At 43.3% G+C, this 25015-nt stretch overlaps 1 pseudogene; it reads right to left on the reverse strand.

Annotated features, from left to right (window-relative positions):
* Nucleotides 1-25015, reverse strand: LOC139185942 (olfactory receptor 8U3-like; annotated as a pseudogene).

Raw genomic sequence — 25015 nt, forward strand, 5'->3', positions numbered from 1 at the left:
GTTAATGCAGACTGATGAAACTAATATATTTCTTTACAGTAATTTTTAAAAGTTAGAACTTGGGTTTCACTTTAGTTTTTCTTAGTCTCCCAGGCTATCATCCTTTCTGCTCTAGGAGCTCTTCAAATGTATCTGAAGTTTCTTTGGTAAACCTGTGGTTTTGCAGCAACCTCCCCTGAATCCAGTGTGCTACCCAGAAGGGGCACCAGATTCCTTTTGAAAGTTTCACTGACCTTTAAGCCCTTCTCACATTGCCAATCTCAGGTTCAGCCCTTACTCTGTAGTTTACCATAGAGGCTCACTGCTGTGCTTCTAACTATTTAAATTATACTTTTGGAATTATTTAAAAAATAGCAACAACAAAGATGTTCTCCTCTCTTGAGTTTTATCTTTGGCAATTGACGGTCATGATTCCCAAGATTAATTTCTCTGCAACTGTGCTCCTTGACCCCAAAAGAAGTTGATTTAAGAACTTGGAAATCAGGATTGCAATTCATTGCTTCTCTTCAGAATTTGTACAGTTTACATCCACTTAGAACACCTTGTTGCTGCTTTAATAATGGTGTTGAGGTTAGGTGAGGCATAAATTAAAATAAAGTTTAATATAAATAATTTAACATGGCAATATCGATGTCTTCACATAAATGTGAAATCTAATTTAACAATGAAGTGTTTACTAAGATAAGTTGGATAAAATAAGCTAAACTGTTTCTAAATAACGTATACAATCAATTTTTTGCCAGTATTTTCCGAAATAGCAGACTATTCAGCATATTCAGGAATGCTTTTTATTTTGCCCTATGAGAATAGCTCACAATATCACTCACATGGTAGACACCAAACATTTGAATCTGAATTAAAAAAAAAAAATCCAGTTGATGGTTTAAGTGGGTCTTAGATTGCATCACTTTACAACCACCCCAACATAGAACAATATTCCTGACATCTGACAGCAACCACATTTTTAACTTGGTTTTAAACTACCACTTCCTGTCAAACCATTGTAATTTCTTCAAATCCCTAAAATATAAAAGGATGTTAAGTTGCTGAGGGAATATAGGGGTATGTCTGCATTTTTGTTTTGATACAGAAAGAGAGAGTATGACTTTCCAAAATCTGACCCTGATTTCCAGATCTGCATGTCGAAAAATGACATGTTTTCAAACAACACGAGAACCATGGAATTACCGAGAGTGACCGCCAGTGAATCTAGTGGGAGTCAGAAGCAGACAGAAATGGTTTTTAGCAGACAAGGTGCAGTTGAGGAACAGCTACTGCCTGGAATGACATGGGGATGGACAAGAAGCTTACTTTAGCACCTCCCTTGTTCTGTCTCCACAATGTATAAAATGGAAGCATTTTTGAAAGCAGTGGCTAAATCTTATTATCAGTTAAATAGAAACTATCCAGGTCAAAACTGTCAAGTGTCACAGATGCGAATAGTAGCAATTTGTTAAAAATGTGCATTATAGTCTTTTAAACCTTTTATCTTACTTATAAATTATATGAAAAATAGAACACACGTGCAAAGTCATTTTGCTCATATAAAAATGGTAGAAATAAAATTACCCTATCAAAGATAATAAAAACAACACATCTGCGTGTGGCATAGTTCCAAGACAGTCAGTGTTACAAGATACATTTTAATGTTTATTAGAGACAGGAAATAACATTTTCAAAGGCTTTCCTCAAGGCATTTTTTACCTCTTGGTTCCTCAGGCTGTAGATCATGGGATTCAACGTAGGAATGACTATTGTGTAGACAGAGGCCATTTGTCTGTGTCAAGGGAGTGGTTTGATTTGGGCTGCAGATACATGAAGATCAGAGTCCCATAGAATATAGTGACAGCAGTCAGATGAGAACCACAGGATGAGAATGCTTTGTGCCTCCCTTCTGCAGATTGGATTCTCAGGATGGCAGCCACAATGTATAGGGAAGAAATAAGGACCGTGGTCAAAGGGCTGATCATGTTGAATCCAGCAAAGATAAAAATCAAGATCTCTTTGAGGCTGGTGTCTGAGCATGCAAGGACCATCAAAGGGACATGATCACAATAGAAGTGATTAATAACATTGGGGCCATAGCAGATCAATCGAAAAGTAACAACTGTGTGGAGGAAAGCAACAGAAAAGCTGTATCAGTAAGGGCCTGCTACCAGTTGCATGCACACCTTTTGGGACATGATCACCATGTAGAGAAGAGGACTGCAGATGGCCACATAGCAGTCATAAGCCATGACTGCAAGAAGGAACGTCTCCAAAATCAAGAAGTTCAGGAAAAAGCCCAGCTGTGCGCACATGCATAGAGAGATATGGACCTGTGCTTGGTCAGGAGGGTCTCCGGGAACTTTGGGGCTATTGATGAGGAGTAACAGAAGTCTACAAAGGCCAGATTACTGAGAAAAAAGTACATGGGTGTGTGAAGGTGAGGATCCAACCGGATCAAGGAAACGATGCCAGCGTTTCCCACCAGAGTTAGAGAATATACCACTAGAATGAGAAGAAAGAGAAGCATTTCACTCTCTCTCTGGACTGAAAAGCCCAAAAGAACGAGTTCCATCACCTGGTAATACTCTCTTCAGTCATTTGTTCTAGTCTCTGAACTGCTGAAAAGAGGCAAGTTAAAGAAGATAAGTTATCAGGAGTAAGGAATTGTCATCAGATGCCAAAGCGTGTGTGTTTTAACTTGAGAAAGTATTGCTCATTGAAGCAGAATAAGTCGCTCAGTCGTGTGCGACCCTTTGCGACCCCGTGGACTGTAGCCTACCAGGCTCGTCCATTCATGGAATTTTCCAGGCAAGAGTACTGGAGTGGGGTGCCATTTCCTTCGCCAGGGATCTTCCTGACCCAGGGATTGAACCCAGGTCTCCCGCATTGCAGGCAGACGCTTTACCGTCTGAGCCACCAGGGAAGTTCCCCAGAAGTTCTGAAGCACAATATCATAACAAATAAATATATCCCCTCTCAAACTCTCCTGTCTGATTATTTATAATTTTCTGAAGCCAAAAATTGAGGTTTAATAAAAATAATGTTTATAAATATATGTAATATTTTAAGTTTAGATTATTTTTAGTCATATTAAATAATAGAATAAAGACATTTTAAAATACCCTGCTCCCATATTTACTTCTCAGTGGAGTAAAACTTTAATATGTAACATTTTATTTGTTTTAATAGATATTTATTTTAACAAATGTTCATTATGCTAAATATAATACAAAGCTAAACAGGATATTCCATGGATAGAAAAGTGGAGGAAATTGAATATTTCTATTTGTGAATTAGGCACATTTTGGATTCATATGTAATTTATTCATTTTCAAATACTACTTTCTAAAAGTGAAAAAGCACACTTGTAGTTAGAATACACATATGTTAAAAAGTAGAGTCCTTTATAATCATTTACTCAGTGGACTTGAGTTTGGCTTCTTTTTCCTATTTGGAACCAGTCTGTTGTTCCATGTCCAGTTCTAACTGTTTCTTCCTGACCTGCATACAGATTTTTCAAGAGGCAGGTCAGGTGGTGTGATATTCCCATCTCTTTAAGAATTTCCCCCATTTTATTGTGATCCACACAGTCAAAGGCTTTGGCATAGTCAATAAAGCAGAAATAGATGTTTCTCTGGAACTCTCTTGATCCAGTGGATGTTGGCAATTTGATCTGTGGTTCCTCTGCCTTTTCTAAATCCAGCTTGAACATCTGGAAGTTCACGGTTCACGTATTGCTGAAGCCTGGCTTGGAGAATTTTGAGCATTACTTTACTAGCGTGTGAGATGAGTGCAACTGTGAGGCAGTTTGAACATTCTTTGTCATTGCCTTTTTTTGGGACTGGAATGAAAATTGACCTTACAACCTAGAGGTTTTCAATTGCAAATGCTAAAAGAACCAGCTTTGCAGTTTCCAAGGAAAAAAAAAGTTTCATTTTAAGCAATTTTCTCTGAAATCCAAGGAATATCATGGCCATCCTGCATCAAAAAGTCATGTTTCCTTTATGTACTCATAGTTTCATGCCTAAATTATAGACCAAATAATGCTCAAATTGACTCTGATATCAGGGGCAGATCAGCTGATAAAAAGCTTGGATTGTTCCTCTGAAGGGAAGTGAAACCTTGGTCCCATCAGAAGAATCTGAGGGTTTAAGGGAATTTGCAGGAGTGGGGAAAGCTTGGTCCAACCTACATGTACCATAATTTTAAATAATGCTTATTTACTTTACTGAAGTAAAAAAAATTATAAAAACAAATATAAATCACTGAAAGGTAAAGAAATTCATAATATGTGATTGAAAGCTTCATTCTAAGCAAACTGTGTTCTCTTAACCTAGAGAGTAGACTAAATTGCAGTCTGACCAGCTTACCAGATAACAAACAAACAAAAAAATTGTTTATGGGTAAGCTTAGAAAAGTCTTTTCCATATATCTTGAAGGAGCAGTATTTTTGCAAAGGCATCAGTGTGAAACCATAGAAGGCATGCTTAAAACCTGATTGAATTGAAATTGACAAAGTAATCTGGTCACTGCTGCAACCTGAAACACTTGAATATGATAACTAGGATTATAACTGACAGCATTTTACCAGAACACATCAGGCTTTCAAGAATGTCACATAATTTCTAGGATATCTATATTAGTATCATCAACCATACAATATAACTTGAGAAGATTCATCACTCTTTCTGACAACACTTCCCATGTAATTTAACACGTCCAATGAACTCAGGTAGTTTAATATCTCTCTTTGGGATGTCTCAGGGGCCCTCTGAAGCACCCCAAAGTTAGCTCGACGTCAAATGACTTCTTTGCTTTACCTCTTCTGTATATTTACCTGAGATCTAATCTTTACTATTTTCACTCCTTCTTCTAGCTTTGAGTTTGGTCTGCGCTCCCCTTTCTGCCTAGGGTAAAGATAGGTTGCTTATTCGAGCTTTCTTTTTAATGGATGCATTCACAGCTTTACATTTCATTGTTGGTGATGTTTTTCCAGAATCCAATACATTACTGCAGCTTCCTAAGTCCATACCTAGGATTTGTTGGCATAAAGTTCAACCAGGAAATGTGAAATTCATGAAAATCTGATATGTCCTGGTAAAATGTTGTCACATAATTTCTAGGATATCTATATTAGTAACATTAACCATACACTATAACCTGACAAGATTCAATTTTAAACAAAAGTTACTTCAAACAGGTCAACAAAAGTAACAAATCTTTAGCTATACTGACTAAGAAAAAAGACAACTAAAATCAGCAACAAAGAGGAAACATAACTGCTGATATGAGAAAACAGCACAGTAGGGGAGAGCTCTGAGCAGCTGAGCGCTGTGAGATGGGATAACCTGATGAAATTCTGTTATTTAAGCCTCAGTCTGTGGTATTTTATTCTGGCAACCCTAGCAAACTAGCACAGCTTTATCCTCTTTCTTGCAAATAAAAGTTATGAAAATAGTGCCAAAACCCACAAAGTATATAAAGTATCCGAAAGGAGGAAAAACGAAAAGGATGAACTACCTAGGGTGTTGGTATGTTCTGCTGACCATTGGGCAGTGGTGACCGTTGGGCAGTGCCGGGCCCAGGCCAAGTGCTTGAGACAGAGATGGTTGTAGTGGGAGTGGACGTGGTGCCCAGCGGCCAAGACTGTCTGCTTTAGCTGCAGATCGTTCCCCTTCCTCAACTCAGTAAACACCCGCCGTGGTCGCTGGGTGGGGACAAAGGTCTGCAGAGGTGACACTGTCAAAGACATTGTTGACTCTCCTTGGACATGGATCCGCATGGCCTTCAGCCTGCCCCTGTCCTCTCTGCTGATGTGCCCTGAGCCCCTCCTGGGCACAAGCCTCACCAGGGGCTGGGAACACAACCAGAGGCGACCGCCCAGCCTGCACCACAGGCCCTGGCCTGGTAGGGAGGCGGCGTGAGCTGGGTGAGTGCTCCACAGGGTGCTGGCCGGGGTCTCGTCTACCCGGCAGCTGTGAGTCAAAGGCGGGAGTAGCTTTTTCTTTGTTTCTTACCAAAGTTAAAATAAAAACATCCAAACCACCAGCCTTGATGTACTCCTTTCCCTATTTGGAATCATGTATTGTTGTTCCATGTCCAGTTTTAACTGTTGCCTCCTACAGGTTTCTCAAGAGGCAGGTCAGGTGGCCTGGTATTCCCATCTCTTTCAGAATTTTCCACAGTTTGTTGTGATCCACACAGTCAAAGGCTTTGGCATAGTCAATAAAGCAGAAATAGATGTTTTTCTGGAACTCTCTTGCTTTTTTGATGATCCAGCGGATGTTGGCCATTTGATCTCTGGTTCCTCCAGCCCAGCATTTCTCATGATGTACTCTGCATATAAGTTAAATAAGCAGGGTGACAATATACAGTAAGTCAAGGCACCAGCAAGATCACAGGATCTGCAATCAACAGGGATCTTAATGGTACCAGAGAGCCTTTTTTTGCCGTGCTGCAGGAGGTGCATGCTGCTACTTTATTCTTGCCACCCTGGAGTTGCAGCTTCCTAAGTCCTTACCTAGCATTTGTTGGCATAAAGTTCAACCAGGAAAAACAGAAAACAAAACCTGTTTTAATGTGTCTCTTGATATTTGGTTTTGTTTTACATTTGCAAGAGCAAAACACAGAAAATGAAGCAAAAGGTACTTTCAAACATATGTGGTTACCTGATTTAGAATTACTGATTCAAAGAGTGTCTGTAAAAATAAAATGTGATGTCCACTTCCAGCTTTAAGAGAAACAGCATCTGAACGTCCTCACCTGGCACTGGTAATTAGAAAGCTGAACAAAATACTCGGAACAACTGTTTTCAGGTCCTGGACAGCAGGCCATGCAGGACTAAGTTCCTAGAGTGAAGATGGATACACACATCCATCTGAAGACTCCTGGCTGTCTGCCTTCAGGCAATTTCCATGCTGCAGGTACAGGGAGGGGAACCCAGATGCAGCCCAGCAAAGCCCTGATCTGAGAACACAGGTGAGCCAGGGAGGCGCAGCAGGTGATATGTGTGGGGCAGGGCATCCAAAAGAGAGCTACTCAGACAGAAAGAATGATTCCAAGTGCCTAATGAGCCTGCTGAGTCTCTGTCATCTGATCACACAGATTTGGCTTCTCTAAAATGTCTATTCATGAGTCTTTTCTGGTTGTAATGTTGTCTATTTTTTTTTTCCTATAGATCTGTTATTATTTGCTTAAAATACTTAGGTGATCCAATGTTGTTTTATATATTTGCATATGTATGTGTGTGTGTGTGTGTGTGTGTGTGTGTATACTTTTTGATGTATTAACCCTTTGTCATACAATGGCCTTCTTTGATGTTTGTTATCATTTTTTCTTAAAGTCTATTTTGTCTGATGTAAGAATTACTATGCCCCCTTTCTTTCTGTTTTCATTCCTGTCAAATACCTTTATCTATCCCCTCACTTTGAGCCTTTGTGTATCCTTAAAGCTGAAGTGAGTTTCTTGTAGACAGCATAGAGTTGGGTCTTTTTTTTTTTTTTAAAGCATCTGTGTCTTCTTATTGGTGAACCCACTCTATTTGCATTTAGACTGGGTATTGATATGTAAGAACTGACTCCTGCCATCTGAGTGATTGCTTTCTGGTTGTTTTTTGTCTCCACTGATTCCTTTTCCCTTTGTTTCTGCCTACTTTTGTAAATTGGTGGCTTTTCATCGGGGTATTGTTTCCCCTTTCTATATTCCTTGCATCTACTCTAGATTTTTACTGTGGTTACCATGGAGCTTACCTTAAAATTTTGTACCTAAAACAGTTTGTCTTGTGCTGATTGCAACCTGGCTTTTTTAGCCAATAAAGTGGCTCCGCCATGTAACTCTTCCTCTGCAATGTTCTGATGTTCCAGTTCTCTCTGATGCTGTGTGTTTGGTGATAAGGTGTATTAGCTGTAGTTACTTTCAGTCATCCTTTCCTTGAGCCTTTATACTTGAAATTGTTAATATACCATTCTTCTAAGTAACTGGAATTAACTAAATCTGACTATACATTTTTACCTGACTTAGTGTGTTATATACTTTTGTGTGTGTTCATGTGTTACTTTGCATCTTTTTTATTCTGCTTGAACTTCTTCAGCATTCTTTGCAAGGCAGGTCTGGTGGTGATGAACTCCCTCAGCTTTTCTTTAGGAAAACCTTTATTTTCCCTTCATATTTGAAGGATAAGTTTGGTGAATAGAGTTTTCCTGGTTGGCAATTTTTATTGCTCTGCCCTCTGAATATTTCATTTTACTCTCTCCTGGCCTGTAGTTTTCTTCTGAGAAATCCCCTGATAGCCTCGTGGGGTTTCCTGTGTCAGTTATAGTCATGCCTGTAAGTAAATCAGACATTCCTATTTTAGATAGGAAAATTTAATCAGTATTTTGGAACAACAGTAAGGAAAATTGTCATGGTCTGGGCTCTGGTTGGAAAAGAATTTCCTGACATGAGACAGAGTGAGAGGGAAATAAAGTTTCTTAGCATGAGAGACGCTATTAGAACAGTGGGCCAGATCAAGAGAGAACCATCTTTGAACAGGGGCCCTTAGTCCAATTTTATACCCAGGGTACAGGGAGCAGAATGTGGGTCATTGCTGATTGGATGGGGGGGGTGGGGTTGCGGAGAGTAAAGCAAAGACCTTCTCCCTATGGGCTAGGAGGGGAGACAGGTTGTACTGCTCAGGAGGACCTGAAATCCGTTAGTAGTTACACCATGGGGGAGGGAAGGACGATCAGGGTCTGGTTCTCGTTCCTGTATTCTGTTCCCCCTCTATTTTCTCTGCTCTTCCGTCCTTGGGTCTCCACCTTCCTCCCTCTCTTTATTTTTAGGGCCAATTCTTTGGCCCCCTTTGATACCCTGCTCACGTCTAACCATCTACCTATTTCCCTTCTCAGGCATTTGGGAACCCGGTCTCAGGGGAAAAGGGGAGATGACCACTCTGGCTTCTTCAGGCTGTAGGGGCTTCGTGGGGCTCTAGGTTCCCTTTGCCTGCTCTCTGCCAGGATGCATTTACAGAAGGAGATGAGAGTCCATGGAATGATAAGGCAGCTTGTTTCAGCATTGTCTGGGTGTTGGCCAGGGAATATTCTTGTCAAACTATCACTTGGAGATTTGCTGTATTCTAGAAGAAGCCAACTTAGCAAGAAAGTTAAAGAGACATGGCCCAAAGATTGAGAGAAGCCGAAAAGATCCCAAAGAGCTAGCCAGGAGAACCAGGGCCAGACATTGGGTCATGACATTAGTGTTTCTCTGGGTGCAAGAAGAGGCGAGAAGTTGGGCTCATAAAAACCTTTACCTGAAAACATCCGACTCCCTGAAGGCCGGTTCTTCTGGGTTTTTCCCAGAGCACAGAGTGCCTTATTTCTGATCTCCACCCTGAACTCCTTTCAAGGTCAGCAGTTTGCAGTGGTCATGATGTAATCTTTGTAGAGACAGCTGGCAAGTGCCGACTTCCAGTCAGCAGGGTCCCTTCATAATCACATGTTTGACCATGCTTTGGGGGCATTTCAGGGCCCTCGTGTCCCAGGTCTAATGAAGATTCCATTGACAGGCTATTGTGTGCTGTTACTAGACCAGACCTTGGAAGTAGCAAAAGTCTCAGGACCACACCTGTCTTACTAGCCTCTTGGCCCAGGAGAATATTCCCTCTTGTTGCTTCTTTCCATATCTAGAGTTACATTATTACATTCATCGATCTCATCAGTTCAGTTCAGTTCAGTTCAGTCACTCAGTCGTGTCCAACTCCTTCCAACTCCATGAATCGCAGCACGCCAGGCCTCCCTGTCTATCACCAACTCCTGGAGTTCACTCAAACTCACATCCATCGAGTCGGTGATGCTATCCAGCCATCTCATCCTCCTTCATCCCCTTTTCCTCCTGCCCCCAATCCCTCCCAGCATCAGAGTCTTTTCTAATGAGTCAATTCTTTGCATGAGGTGGCCAAAGTACTGGAGTTTCAGCTTTAGCATCATTCCTTCCAAAGAACACCCAGGACTGATCTCCTTTAGGATGGACTGGTTGGATGTCCTTGCAATCCAAGGGACTCTCAAGAGTCTTCTCCAACACCACAGTTCAAAAGCATAAGGAACTGCATATCAGCATTTTATCACGTCAGCCACACATTTAGTTATGTAAGAAACAATCTCCTGAAACAAGCAACATGGAAAATAATATAGCTAGCAGGTATTAGTAAGGTCACAAGCAAGAATTTAAGTCAAGAACTTTCATTAGGTAGAGCCCAGTATACCCCAGGTCATCTGACACAGTTAAGTGAATATAGCCATGTGTTAATCTCCTGATTGTACATCATGGAGGATCTGACCTTTATCCAAAGATTGGTTACTAAGATAAGCTTTAGAAAAAAACATAGAGTGTCCTTTTAAATAACTTAACTAATTAAACCTTTTAGCAATATAACATAACAGCAAGAAACTATCTCAGAAGTGGGTCATGGTAAACACAGACCTTAACTAACAAAACTAGAACTTAATATTAAGTGAAATATATATTTTTTGTCATTGTGAGGGCATTAGCCCTGAAGCCAGGGAAGGCTTTAACCCATCAAATAAAAATGAGGTTTGTTAGGGAGCCGGGAAAAGCCAATCGGCTGCCTTGGATTTCCCATAGCTCTGACTCCTTGATTTACAGCTACTGTTCATGCATTTTTAATTCCCCATTTTAGGAGTAGACTGTTGCCATGTTTTAAGGACATCAGAATAGCAAAATCTAACAGTGAGGGGTTATTTTTTTGTGGAAGCAGAATGAGCTTTTACATGTTCCATAATCTTCAGATCAGATCAGATCAGATCAATTGCTCAGTCATGTCCAACTCTTTGCGACCCCACAAATCGCAGCACGCCAGGCCTCCCTGTCCATCACAAACTCCCGGAGTTCACTCAGACCCACGTCCATTGAGTCAGTGATATCATCCAGCCATCTCATCCTCTGTCGTCCCCTTCTCCTCCTGCCCCCAATCCCTCCCAGCATCAGAGTCTTTTCCAATGAGTCAACTCTTCACATGAGGTGGCCAAAGTACTGGAGTTTCAATTTTAGCATCATTCCTTCCAAAGAAATCCCTGGGTTGATCTCCTTCAAAATGGACTGGTTGGATCTCCTTGCAGTCCAAGGGACTCTCAAGAGTCTTCCCCAACACCACAGTTCAAAAGCATCAATTCTTCGGTGCTCAGCCTTCTTCACAGTCCAACTCTCACATCCATACATGACCACAGGAAAAACCATAGCCTTGACTAGACGAACCTTTAATGCTTATTTACTTTACCAAAGTAACAAAAGATTTAAAAACAAATATAAATCACTTAAAGGCAAAGAAATTCATAATGTTTTGAAAGCCTCATTCTAAGAAAACTTTGTTCTCTTAACAAAGAGAGTAGACTAAATCCTGGTCTGGTGCCAGCTTACCAGATAACAAACAAACAAAATGTGTTTATCGGTGACTGTTGGAAGTCTTTTCCATAAATCTTGAAGTAGCAGTATTCTTGCAAAAGAATCAGAATGAGACCATAGAAGGCATGTTTAAAATCTGATTAAATTGCTATTGACATGCACAATGGAGTATTACTCAGCCATTAAAAAGAATATATTTGAATCAATTCTAATGAGGTGGATGAAACTGGAGCCTATTATACAGAGTGGAGTAAGCCAGAAAGAAAAACACCAATACAGTATACTAACGCATATATATGGAATTTAGAAAGATGGTAACAATAACGCTGTATACAAAACAGCAAAAGAGACACTGATGTGTAGAACAGTCTTTTGGACTCTGTGGGAGAGGGAGAGGGTGTGTTGATTTGGGAGAATGGCATTGAAACATGTATAATATCATATAAGAAACGAGTCGCCAGTCCAGGTTTGATGCATGATACTGGATGCTTGGGGCTTGTGCACTGGGATGACCCAGAGGGATGGTACGGGGAGGGAGGAGGGAGGAGGGTTCAGGATGGGGAATACGTGTATAAGTTTGCGGATTCATGTTGATACATGGCAAAACCAATACAATATTGTAAAGTTAAAAAATAAAATAAAATACAATTAAAAAAAAGAAAAAGAATGTATATATGTGCATAACTGAGTCACTTTGCTATACAATAGCGATTGGTATAAAATTGTACATCAGCTATCCTTCAATAAAAAAACAATTAAAAAATTGCAATTGACAAAGTAGCCTGGTCATTCCTGTGATATGTAACACTTTAATATGATAACTAGAATTATAACTGACAACATTTTACCAGGACATATCAGATTTTCATGAATTTCACATAATTTCTGGATATCTATATTAGTAACATCAACCATACAATGTAACCGGACAAGATTCACTACTCCTCCAACAATAATTCCCATGTAATTTAACATGTCAAATGAACTCAGGTAGTTTAATATCTCCCTTTGGGATGTCTCAGGGGCCCTCTAAAGCACCCCAAAGTTAGCCAGAAGTCAAATGATTTAGGAAATGTTTTCAATAAATATCAAACGGGTTTATAACACTCAGTCTCATAGGATCATATAAGTCGCTATGAAACAATAGTTACTCACTTAGCCAAAATTAACAAAAGATTTCAAAGGTAAACATAGATCACTTCAGAGATAAAGAAACTTACAATCCAGTATCAAAGGCAGTTCAACATGTCAAGAAAACTTGTATTCATGCACAAAACTCTTCTCTTGGGGTCCACTTCCCATAAAACCTCATCACGTTCTGTACCCATTACTTTGTTCTCCCACCTGAAACAGCCACCTGTAAGTCAGACCCACTTCCTTCTCCCTTCATAAAATGTAATTTCATGTCTCATATCTTTTTTACTGAAAACACACATCCTACTTTCCTTAAGCAACCAAGAACTGACCTTTATATTAGCATTCTATAGATTGGCGAACATAATTACCAGTGATAATTTCTACAGAAAATTCTAGAGAACATCTCAGGATGGCACCAAACATTATTCATTAATCGTCCAAAATCTCTAGTTTCTCTCTAAGAGGAAGTTAGTGTTCAGTAATGAATGTTTCCAAATCTTATTTTATTTGGAAATGACCTAGCTATTCAATAAGCTTCTGTCACTTAGTTTAGCACATCCCTGGAAATTCTAGTTGAGAAGGCAATGGCACCCTATTCCAGTACTCTTGCCTGGAAAATCCCATGGACGGAGGAGCCTGGTAGGCTGCAGTCCATGGGGTCGCTAACAGTCGGACACAACTGAGCGATTTCACTTTGACTTTTCACTTTCATGCACTGGAGAAGGAAATGGCAACCCACTCCAGTGTTCTTGCCTGGAGAATCCCAGGGATGGGGGAGCCTGGTGGGCTGCCATCTATGGGGTCGCACAGAGTCGGACACGACTGAAGTGACTTAGCAGCAGCAGCAGCAGCAGAAATTCAAGTTACCCCAATCTGGAGAGACTATTTTAGACAGACATTCCTAAAATATAATCAGTCTTAATAGTTTATCTAAAAGTTCATATCTCATTTACATTTTTTACGAGTTTTTTTTTCTTCTAGAGGTACTTTCCTTCTTTACAAACTTGTAACAGATATAACAATATTTAACTTATAATAAACCTAGGCACAACGAAAATATTAAGCTTAATGTTAACGACTCTTGACATGTCTATATTAGATTAGCAAACAAACATCAATACTAGATATTTCATATTGAATATTTCCCAGTTCACGTGAATCTGATATTCATTTAGGTTAATTTCTCTTGTATTTAGAATTGTCTGATTTGTAAGTACTTATTTTTCTTTGAAGTGAAGTGAAATGAAGTCGCTCAGTCATGTCCAACTCTTTTCGACCCCATGGACTGTAGTCCAACAGGCTCCTCTGTCCATGGGATTTTCCAGGCAAGAATACTGGAGTTGGTTGCCATTTCCTTCTCCAGGAGATCTTCTCAACCCAGGGATTGAGCCCCGGGTCTCCTGCATTGTAGGCAGGTGCTTTATCATCTGAGCCACCAGGGAAATGTGACCCGCAAATGTATGGCCAGCTGACTTTCAACCAGCATCCTGAAAGGACAGTCTTTTCAACAAGTGGTGGTGGAACAACTAGAGATCCGGTAAGTGAAACCAACCAACCAGCTCCCCCAACCCTTCCTTTAAGAATTTTTATTCTTCAACTTTTCTTTGGCCAATTAAATTAGAACTCATTTACCATTTTGGCAATATTATTAAAACAAACAAACAAAAGACACACACTGAGACATACAAATTGAGACAGACAGACAGAAATCTCATAGTTTTCCACTTGACATTTAAAATGTCTCTTTGACCACCCCACCACTCACCCCCATTTTTTTGAAGTTCTAATTTGCCCAAGGCTGAGGTCTCAGGCAAAGTGGGCTGTGTATTTCAGGGACACGAAAAGGGTTAACTTCAAGCTTTTCCCTAGGCAGTCTTTTTAACAAACTTGTTTTTAATTGCATATGCAAAAATACCTGGTTTTCCAGTTTCCAGGAAAAAAAAAATTTTCAGTTTAACCAGTTTTCTCCAGAGTCTAAAGAATATCATGGCCATCCTGTGCCAGAAAGTCACCTTTCCTTTCTGTAGTCATAGTTTTATACCTGAATTATAGGCCAAATAGTGCTCAAATTGACTCTGCTGTCAGGGGCAGATCAGCTGATACAAATCTTGGATTGTACCTCTGGTGGGAAGGGAGGTCTTTGTCCCATGAGAAGGATCTGAAGGGTTAAGGGAATTTGCAGGAGTGGGGGAAGCTTGGTCCTTCCCCACCCTGAGAAGCAGGAGTAGTTACAAGGGAATTCTTTAGGATGTTCAGGGGTGGGGGAAGCTTGGTTCTCTCCCCACCTGAGAGATAAGCATAGTTAGAAGGGGAGCTTCAGAATGTTAGGAGAGCTTTTGATCCTTCAGGCTTTTGAATATAGGAGAAAGACCTGGACCAAAGGGAACCTCAGAATCCTTTCCAAGAGATCATGTGGGCATGAAAGGTCGAGTAGGAGTCGTCTAGGAAACCTGATGGAGAGAGACAGAGGGGGGCCGGAGACAGGGAGGCAACAGGGAGACATGCGGCATGGGCCCCTGAAATCCGGATTCTGACTGAGGGCCCCAAAGGACTGAACGTAAGGAGATTCTGAGTTCTCTAACTGCTTTTGGCAAAAGCTAGTGTGCCCTTCAGAGGCCATTTTTTTCGGTCCCCCATGGCGCAGGAGTGTGGCTGGGAGGAGCTACCGCATGTCCAAGGTCAGGGGCGGCAGCTAAGAGGAGCTACCTCATTTCTAAGATAAAGAGGAGCGGCTGCACTTTGCTGGAGCTGCCATAAAGAGATACCCCACGTCCAAGGTAAGAGAAACCCAAGTAAGATGGCAGGCACTGAGAGAGGGCATCAGAGGGCAGACAGACGGAAACCACAATCACAGACAGCTAGCCAATATGATCACACGGACCACAGCTTGTCTAACTCAAGGAAACTAAGCCATGCCCGGTGGGGCCACCCAAGATGGACGGGTCATGGTGGAGAGGTCTGACAGAATGTGGTCCACTGGAGAAGGGAATGGCAAACCACTTCAGTATTCTTGCCTGGAGAACCCCATGAACTGTATGAAAAGGCAAAAAGATAGGACACTGAAAGATGAACTCCCCAGGTTGGTAGGTGCCCAATATGCTACTGGAGATCAGTGGAGAAATAACTCCAGAAAGAATGAAGGGATGGAGCCAAAGCAAAAACAACACCCAGTTGTAGATGGGAATGGTCTTCGAAGCAAGGTTCGACGCTGTAAAGAGCAATATTGCAGAGGAACCTGGAATGTCAGGTCCATGACTCAAGTTATATTGGAAGTGGTCAAACAGGAGATGGCAAGAGTGAACATCGAGTTGGACTATAAAGAAAGCTGAGCACCGAAGAATTGATGCCTTTGAACTGTGGTGTTGGAGAAGACTCTTGAGAGTCCATTGGACTGCAAGGAGATCCAACCAGTCCATTCTAAAGGAGATCAGTCCTGGGTGTTCATTGGAAGGACTGATGTTGAAGCTGAAATTCCAGTACTTTGGCCACCTGATGTGAAGAGCTGACTCATTTGAAAAGCCCCTGATACTTCGAGAGACTGAGGGCAGGAGGAGAAGGGGACAACAGAGGATGAGATGATTGGGTGGCATCACCAACTCAATGGACATGAGTTTGAGTAAGCTCCAGGAGTTGGTGTTGGACAGGGAGGCCTGGTGTGCTGCAGTCCATGGGGTCACAAAGAGTCGGACACGACTGAGCAACTGAACTGAACTGAGTTTGTATTTGGGCCAGGCCTTTTGCAGGGCTAAAATTTCCAGTTTCTGAGAATGTAGCCAAGGGGTGAGTCTGAGAGAGGCTCCCGGAATGTACCAGAGCTCACTCTTAGCCTATCTGCCATAGAATGGGGTACTGAGAGTCACAGGCTGACGGAAAGGCGTCCCTTTTGTCCCAGTGATCTCCCCGTGTGACTAATGCACGAACATGGCCGACTGACCTGACAGTCGTGACCAACAGTGAGAGGTGATCCCTAAGAACCGTGCAGCTAGGGCACCGTGTGACCTGGGCAGAGACAGATTCCATACTTTTCACAAGTGCACAGGGCACATTCTCCAAAATTGACCATATGTTAGGCCAGAAAATAAGTCTACTATAAATACACTCAAATCATAGAATGGAACTTTTTCCTGTCACAATGCAATGAAACGAAGTTAATAGTAGAAGGAAAAGTGGGAAAATCCACAAGGATGTGAAGATTAAACACACTCTTAAATAACCAGCAGGCTAAAAAAAAAAAAAAAGGAACTTGGAAAATACCTAGAAACAAATCAAAATATTAACAGAACATACCAAAATGTATGGGATTCTGCAAAAACATCACCAACAATGAAATGTAAAGCTGAGAATGCATACATTAAAAAGAAAGCTCGAATAAGCAACCTATCTTTACACCTAGGCAGAAAAGGGAGAGCTGACCAAACTCAAAGCTAGAAGAAGGAGGGAAAATAGTAAAGATTGGCTCTCAGATAAATATACAGAAGAGGAAAACCAAAGAAATCAATTTTAAACAAAAGTTACTTCAAACAGGTCAACAAAAGTAACAAATCTTTAGCTATATTGACTAAGAAAAAAGACAACTAAAATCAGTAACAAAGAGGAAACGTAACTGCTGATATGAGAAAATAGCACAGTAAGGGAGAGCTCTGAGCAGCTGAGCGCTGTAAGATTGGATAACCGAGATGAAATTCTGTTATTTAAGCCTCAGTCTGTGGTATTCTATTCTGGCAGCCCTAGCAAACTAGCATAGCTTTACCCTCTTTCTTGCAAATAAAAGTTATGAAAATAGTGCCAAAACCCACAAAGTATATAAAGTATCCGAAAGGAGGAAAAAAGAAAAGGACGAACTACCTAGGGTGTTGAGAAAAATCTTTTTCTTTGTTTCTTACCAAAGTTAAAATAAAAATGTCAAAACCACCAGAAAAGAGTCATGAATAGACATTTTAGAGAAGCCAAACAACAACCGTGGTAAAACAACCAGAAAGTCATTCAGTTGGTAAAAACAGTAAAATAATATATAAAATAAAAACAGTAAAATGCATTTTATTCTTTGGAGGTTTTTAAAAATTCAATTTATTGAAAATTCCAAAGAGGTTATAATACAGGCACATGATTCCAGATACTGAAAGTACACTTTGCCTTAATCTGTGCCTCCTGTCATTTAGTCTGTGTGTCCAGGGCCATCTGACCTCCACAGGTAGTATTTTGTTTCTTACAGATCCTTCTAGAGTTCCTTGTAAGCAAACATGAAAATATATTTCTCCTTCATGCCCTAATTCAAAACACAAATAGTGGTATATTAAGCATGGTGTTTTGTTACATGTTGCTTTTATTTATTTGACAATGCCTTGGAAGTTGTCCTCTATCAGGACATAATTTCCTGCACAGCAATGCACTGAGTGGATGATGTAGTAGTATAATACTTCTTGGCCATCCACTTTGGGATGAACACTGATATGCAACACTCTGTTTATATTACGGACAATGCTGCAATGGAGAACTGTGACCTGTACTATTCTGCTGCTAGCAAATGTGTAGGATATATTTCTAAAGGATTTGTAACCTGGAGTATTTGTAACTGAGAGAGCATTTGATAAGATGCTACCAGTAAGAACCTTCTGAGCCAGCAAAGAGCCTTTCTGTTTAAACTGCAACTTCTCTATCACACCACTCCCCCACCTGTGTTTAAAACTGCTTTCCAGCGTTTTCTAACCTTTAGAACACTCTACAGTCTTTCCTATCATCAGCACTGCCCTTTATTCTCGGTGCATTTAAACATCACCAGGTACGTACCTGTTGTCTCCACTCTCCTCTGGGTCCATCACTGCTCAACTCACTCCATTAGAGCTGGAGCCAACGTGGCCAGATAACTCCTTGAGTGTAGAGAAATGGGTCATGGATGATCTGAACCAGGGAGCCTCGTGCCCAGGAGAGAGAGAGTGTCTGTAAGGGGTGTAACTGGGGAGAAGGAAAGGTATATTAGGTTTGATCCACAGTAATTTCTCAGGTGAAGATTCTACAGAGCCCACATGTGGGAGCAGGAGTCTTGGTTGGAGAATTTGTACTTGGGAATTTGTACCCAAATAGCACAGCTAAAATGGGAGGCAGGGACTACAAAGGGAACAACATGTGAGTGAGTCTGCTGTGAACCTGCTGTGAGTGCCAGGGAGAGACACACACGGGCAAGGATGCAGCAGAGAGGCAGGAAGGCAGCAGCAGGCATTCCAAAAGGAAGGGGAGAGCGTCATGGCAATAAGGACGTGTCACAGAAGCATGTGCCACAGAAGGGTGGCGGTAAATGGAGAAGGGATCAGAAGTCATTCATAAGTCTTGGCAAGTTGCTTCATGAGAGGCTAAGGGCAGAATCAGACCATAGGATACAATGAAAGACAGATAAAATCGGTAGGTAAAACCCCATTCATGTTCAAATCGAGATTTTGTTAAAATGCTCTCTTAAGGAACATAGAAATACAACCTCACACGGCAGGACGTTGAAATTTAGGTGATGGCTGACAGAATGACTCCCTGCCTAGAAGAGATGCCGTCAGCAACAGTTCTGTGCAGAGTCGGGCAGAGAGCCCATGACACCGGCGGACGGATGTGATGGGAGACACGTGTGGTAAAGGCTGGTGACTTGAGGTCTTCAGGGAAGAGGGTGTTCTTGCAGACTACATTCACCACTGTGCAGATAACATCAAGGGGGGGCTTTTTGGGTCTTAGGAATTACTTAACCTGAAAAAAATTACTTAAACTGAATTTTAAATTGGCACCATGTAAAGTGCAATGGCTTCCCTGGTGGTTCGGGTTGTAAAGAATCTGCCTGCAATGCCGGAGGCACGGGTTTGACCCCTGGGTCAGGAAGAGCCTCTGGAGAAGAAAATGGCAGCCCACTCCAGTATTCTTGCCTGGAGAATTCCATGCACAGAGGAGCCTGGCTGGCTACAGTCCATGGGAAGTCATTGGAGGAATAAACCCAGCAACATGAGGAAGTGTGCTGTGTGCTGGGTTTTTCACCAGGACAAAGCCTGCTGGCTTTGGATCAACCCCTTCTGTCTCTGAACTTTTCTTGTATTTCATTGTCTTTCTTTTTAATAATTTAAAAGTCACATTCCTTAAACTTTCCAAGCAGTTTTCCTGGTGGGCTTTCTCCCATGGAAGTAGGATTTCTAGGCATGGGTTCTATGTTTCCTTTTTACCTAAACTTCATAAAAAGTCCAACATTTTTTTGAGGCAACAGTTCTGCAAACTGTAGAAATAAATTTATTTTGGTCCATACTGGCCAAGACTACAAAAATTGCTCCTCAGTCTCCTGAGTTTAAAATAGGCTCTGTGGTACCATCAAGGTTCCTGCTGATCTCAGATCCTGTGATCTTGCTGGTGCCTTGACTATCGCATGCACTCTGTCTGACTGCCAGGGCCCTGCGTCATCCATCTGTGTGGGCACATGGCATCAATGTGCTGTATTTATGGAGAAGTATTCAGAGCAGGATCAAATCCCGGGATCAGGGACTGCTAGCACTGAGCTAGCACTGACTCCGCCCCCCGCCCCGCCCCCTTCCCTTCACCACGTGTGCGCTCACTCATGTCAACTCAGCCCCCATGTGTTTCCACCCTCCAAGTTGGTGCCCATCTCAGGACACTGGTACCTGCTCTTCCCTCTCCTAGAATGCCATTGTCCTAGAGCTTAAAGTGGCTGCTGTTTTCTGCTCAGCTGGATGGCAGCTCAGATATTAACCTCTCGGATGGGCATTCTTGGACCAGCCTGTCTAATGCTGGTGTTTCCCGTTTACCATCCCTCGGGATCCTGATGTTTTCCATCAGTGTTTTTGTTTAGTCACTAAGTCATGTCTGACTCCTGCGACCCCGGGACTGCAACCTGACAGGGTCCTCTATCCCTCGGATTTCCCTGGCAGGAATACTGGAGTGGGTTGCCATTTTCTTTTCCAGGGGATTTTCCTGACCCAGAGATTGAACGCGTGTCTCCTGCTTGGCAGGTGGATTCTTTACCACTGAGTCACCTGGAAAGCTCAGTTTTTTCTTTGTAATGCTAATCAAAACTTTTCCCCAATTAAAATTTTTATTTATAAGAGTCTGTGTACTCCAGAAAGTCACATGAAGTCAGGGTCCCTATCTGTTCACTTATTAATGTGCCTCCAGTGATTACAATTCTCAGTTGATAAGTATTTATTGAGTAATGAATACAAGAGCCTTAAGGTCCCTTTAATTCAAATTCATGGATTAAAAATGAGACGGGAGCTGCCAGGTGTCACACAGGTGGTCACCTCAAGCCAATCCAGAGATAGTGAACTGCACACTTTAGAGCAGAATGAACTGCTAATGACTGAAAAAGAAGATGGACACTGGGATTCCAGTGAAAAACATTCTCCACAATATAAACTGTGGGAAAATTTAGTGTGACTTATTAGACCAACAGATCTTATGAAAACAGGAGCAAAAATGGCCTCAGTGACTTGATATACCTGAAGAATTCAAACTCAGAGACTCCTAAGGCCTTACCCAGGATTTATTGGCATAAAGTTCTTCTGGTGTGGGGGGGTGGAGGAAGCCATCTAAATGTGTCTCCTGATATTTCATTTTAACATGTTCATGAGCAAAACAAAGAATATGAAACAAAAGACACCTTCAAGCCTATATGGTTAGGTGATTTTAAATTATTGATTCAAAAGTATAATTTTCTCTTGAAATGTGATTTCTGCCTCTAAATACAAGAAGGAGTGTCTGGACTTCGTCACCTACTACTGGTAATTAGAAAGCTGAACAAAATCCATGAAATGAACCTTGAGTCAGAATGCTTGGCCAGAGGCAACCTGGAAATCAACCCCATCACCATAAATCCTGAGACTGCAGGTCACGTGGTGAGAAGTCCCCTGGGCTTCCTCGCCCTGCTGCTGTCCTCCTGCCTGCCCTTCCTAATCAAGTCTCTTGCTTTGTGTCAGCACGTGTGAGCCCACTCTAGGGCCCCGGGAAGGGTTTCCCTTCCTGCAATGATAAGAGGAACAGCGTCTAGACTTCCTCACCTACTATTGGGAATTAGAAAGCTGAACAAAATAGGAACCGGTTCTCAGACCCTGAACAGCAGGCAGTGTTAGGCTCCAGGACTAGGTTCCTCGAGTGAAGGTGAGCACACACGTCAACCTGATGACTCAGCAGCTCTCTGCCTTCAGGGGGTTTTCACGCTGCAGCTGAGGGTAGAGGAACCATAAACATTCTGGCAAAAATCTGAATTGAGAACACTGGTGAGCTGGGAGGCCACGGAGGCTATAATCTGTGTGGCAGAGCATCAAAGAGGAGGGAGCTACTCCGAGAAAAAATTCCACAACTGCTTATGCTATGCTATGCTAAGTCACTTCAGTTGTGTCCGACTCTGTTCGACCCCATAGACGGCAGCCCACCGGGCTCCCCCGTCCCTGGGATTCTCCAGGCAAGAACACTGGAGTGGGTTGTCATTTCCTTCTCCAGTGCATGAAAGTGAAAAGTGAAAGTGAAGTCGCTCAGTTGTGTCCGATTCTTAGCGAGGCCCGGACTGCAGCCTACCAGGCTCCTCCTTCCATGGGATTTTCCAGGCACGAGTACTGGAGTGGGTGCCACTGCCTTCTCCACCACAACTGCTTAACGATCCCTCTAAGTCTCTCGAATATCAATATGAAGAGACACAGGTGAGGTTCCATAATGAATAATAACATAAAACATTGGTTTCACGAGCAAAAAAACAATTCCTTCTACATTAAAATTTTTTTCAAAATATGGCAATTAAATGAAGGATAGTGCGTAGTACACACATAAATGGATATGTTTCTAGAAAGCAATTTTTTTAAAGACGTCAATAAACCTCTTGTCATTCCAATTTTAGAATTCTACTAAAAAAGTGAAAAACTGTGGCAGTATGTCTGCATACAAAAGGCCTTCGAATAGCTTTCATATTCTTTTAATTTTTTTTTAATTGGTGGAAAGTTGTTTTACCATTTTGTGTTGGTTTCTGCCATACAACAAAGCAAATTAGGCAATAATTATATATATACGTGTATATTTGTATATCACTTGCTTCTTGAGCTTCTCTCCCCTCCTTCAATAGCTTTAGTTTTAGGATGGAAAAGTTATAAGGAGCCCTCCGTTTAATGTCTAAATACTAAGGAAATCGTTAACAATGTCACACATGTTCCTAACTCAGTATTATCCTTCCATTACGATGTTTATGAATATTTAAAAATACCGATCAGTAAGTGCATTGAGCAGCTACTATTTGCATTGCAAGGAGTCAGCCAGCACCACTTGCGTTAGGCTGAGACTAGGGGTACGCATAGGAGTGGTAGCAAAACAGGAAGGCGTGTCCTGCTCAGAGCTTGTGATGCAGGAAGTTGGAGGCTGACAGGAATAGGGGCCCCCACGGGCTTGCTTAGAGGAACAAATTCCCGCCGATTTGTTTCTAATTGGAAAAGATAAATGAGGACACAGTCACTGACCAAGACCGGACCTTGAGGCCTATTGCAGCAGAATTTGGGGGTGTGGGTTTCCAGAATAGTTGCTGCGGAGCATGGGACAGGGCCTCGTGGGTTGTAGTTTCCTCTCCTTTAACTGAAACTCCTCTTTGGTCATCTTCAACTGAGCAGCTAGCTATGTTGTGGGTAAAGTTTATCATTGACTACACATAATGGTAAAAACAACAGTAACGTGGAATGATAAAGATAATAGTAATTTTCATTATGTATTTCATCTACAATATTGTATCTTTCACGTAAAATCTATACTATCGCAAATTTCAAAGCACCAAAGTCTGGCCATTTGGTCGACCTGTCTGCGGTGATTGCCCGGCTACAACCAAACAGCATGAACGCCAGCGGAACAATCTCGAATCGCAGGGCGGAAAAGGCACAGCACCACCACTCCGCACTCGTTTCCTCTGAGTTCGCATTTCTCTCCTCTGAGCGGTCTCCCGTCCGCGCGTGTTGAGAGGCTCTCCCAGGACTGAAGACCGCGCCAGGCTCGCGTTTCCTTGTACCCTCACCGCACGGCCCCGGCCACTTTCCGGGTCTCAAACATTTGTTTAGTGCCTCTGACCACCGTGCCCGGGCAGGACTACAGCCGCGCATTGGGCGACCTCCTTGCTCGCCCGCCTCGTTCCCTGTTGTCACCCGCGGGAAGGGACCCGTGTGTGGTCCACACAAACGACGAGCCCGCAAGGTGAACAGAAGAAACTACAGGCGTTCTCCGCGAAGACGCAGCCCGGCCTCGGACGATCGCAGAGCTTAGTGACACGACAGCTGCCATCGCGGAGCAGCTACCCCGCCGCCCGGCCCTGGTGCGAACCGGGGCCCCCAGGCGGCGAGAACGTGGGGCCGTGAGATCCAAGCACAGGGATGTCGGTGCCGCGGGGAGGGCCGGGCGCGCAGCCCAGCGACGCCTTGTTCCGCGCGTCCGGCCAGGCTCCACTCGGTGTGAGGACGCCCGGGATCCAGGGTTGGCCGGCGGGAACCCTGAGCCGTCCGACGACGGAGACACAGGGCCATTCCCAGCCGAGGAGTGAAAAACGGAAAATGTGGCCCCAGGACACCGCTCGGGGCACCATCACTCTCCTGGGCGCAAGCGGTAACCCAGGCGTCCCCGCGGGCGGAGAACACGTTCGGATTGCCGTAGAGCTTCTAGATATACGGCCGTACTCGCCACGCAAGCCTCACCGTTCAAGTCCAGCGGGAGCAGGACGCGTCCAGGGCTGGAGACCGGGCCCAGGCGGCCCGCCAACGAGCCCCCCAAGCACGGACTCAGCCGGGCTGGCCAAGCTCTAGAGCCTGGAGCGGGGTACCGAGGATGGGAAACGAACGCCCCTAACGGTGACGCAGGAGCCTGGCCGCCGAGCCACAGGAATCCTGGTGCGAAGACTCTTCCCCTACTTGCTCCAAGGCCCCGCGAATAGAAGGACGCGGGGAGATGCTGGTCGACCCCGAGCGCCAACCACCTCGCACCCCCGCAGCGCCAGGCCATCTCACGGACACCTGCAGAATCAATCTTCAGCAGGAGCAGGCGTGCCCAGGTCTTCGAAGCACCGGGGTTATCGCCGCCAGTGCTGCGAGTCTCTGGAGCTCCGCTTCGCTTTCGCTGGCTGAGTCGCAGCCCTTATGAAGGTCGCCGAAGGAAAGGAACGCTCTGAAAGCGGCCGCCAGGGGCGCCCGACAACCGGTTCGAGTGTCCCCGGGACGACTCGCCGGCAGGCCGCAGCGGCGCCAACTGCCCTAACGCCCGAGCTCGCCCGGGGCCTCTGCCTCGGAGGGGGCTCCCCGCTCAGGACAGCGCGACGCGGCGTCGCGGAGCGGCCCAGGCGGCAGACGAGGGCGGGCGGAGAGCGGGAGGCCGCGGCGGAGAGGCCCTCCCCGCGAGACTGCAGGGCCGCAGGCCAACCTGAGCAAGGGAGATTCTGCAGGGGGCTGGGCTGTGTGAACTGTGAGCTGAAACAGCGAAAGGAAAACGGAAAGAACGAAAGTAAAACAGG

This window comes from Bos indicus, chromosome 11 (assembly GCF_029378745.1).
Source record: "Bos indicus isolate NIAB-ARS_2022 breed Sahiwal x Tharparkar chromosome 11, NIAB-ARS_B.indTharparkar_mat_pri_1.0, whole genome shotgun sequence".
Classification (NCBI taxonomy): domain Eukaryota; kingdom Metazoa; phylum Chordata; class Mammalia; order Artiodactyla; family Bovidae; genus Bos; species Bos indicus.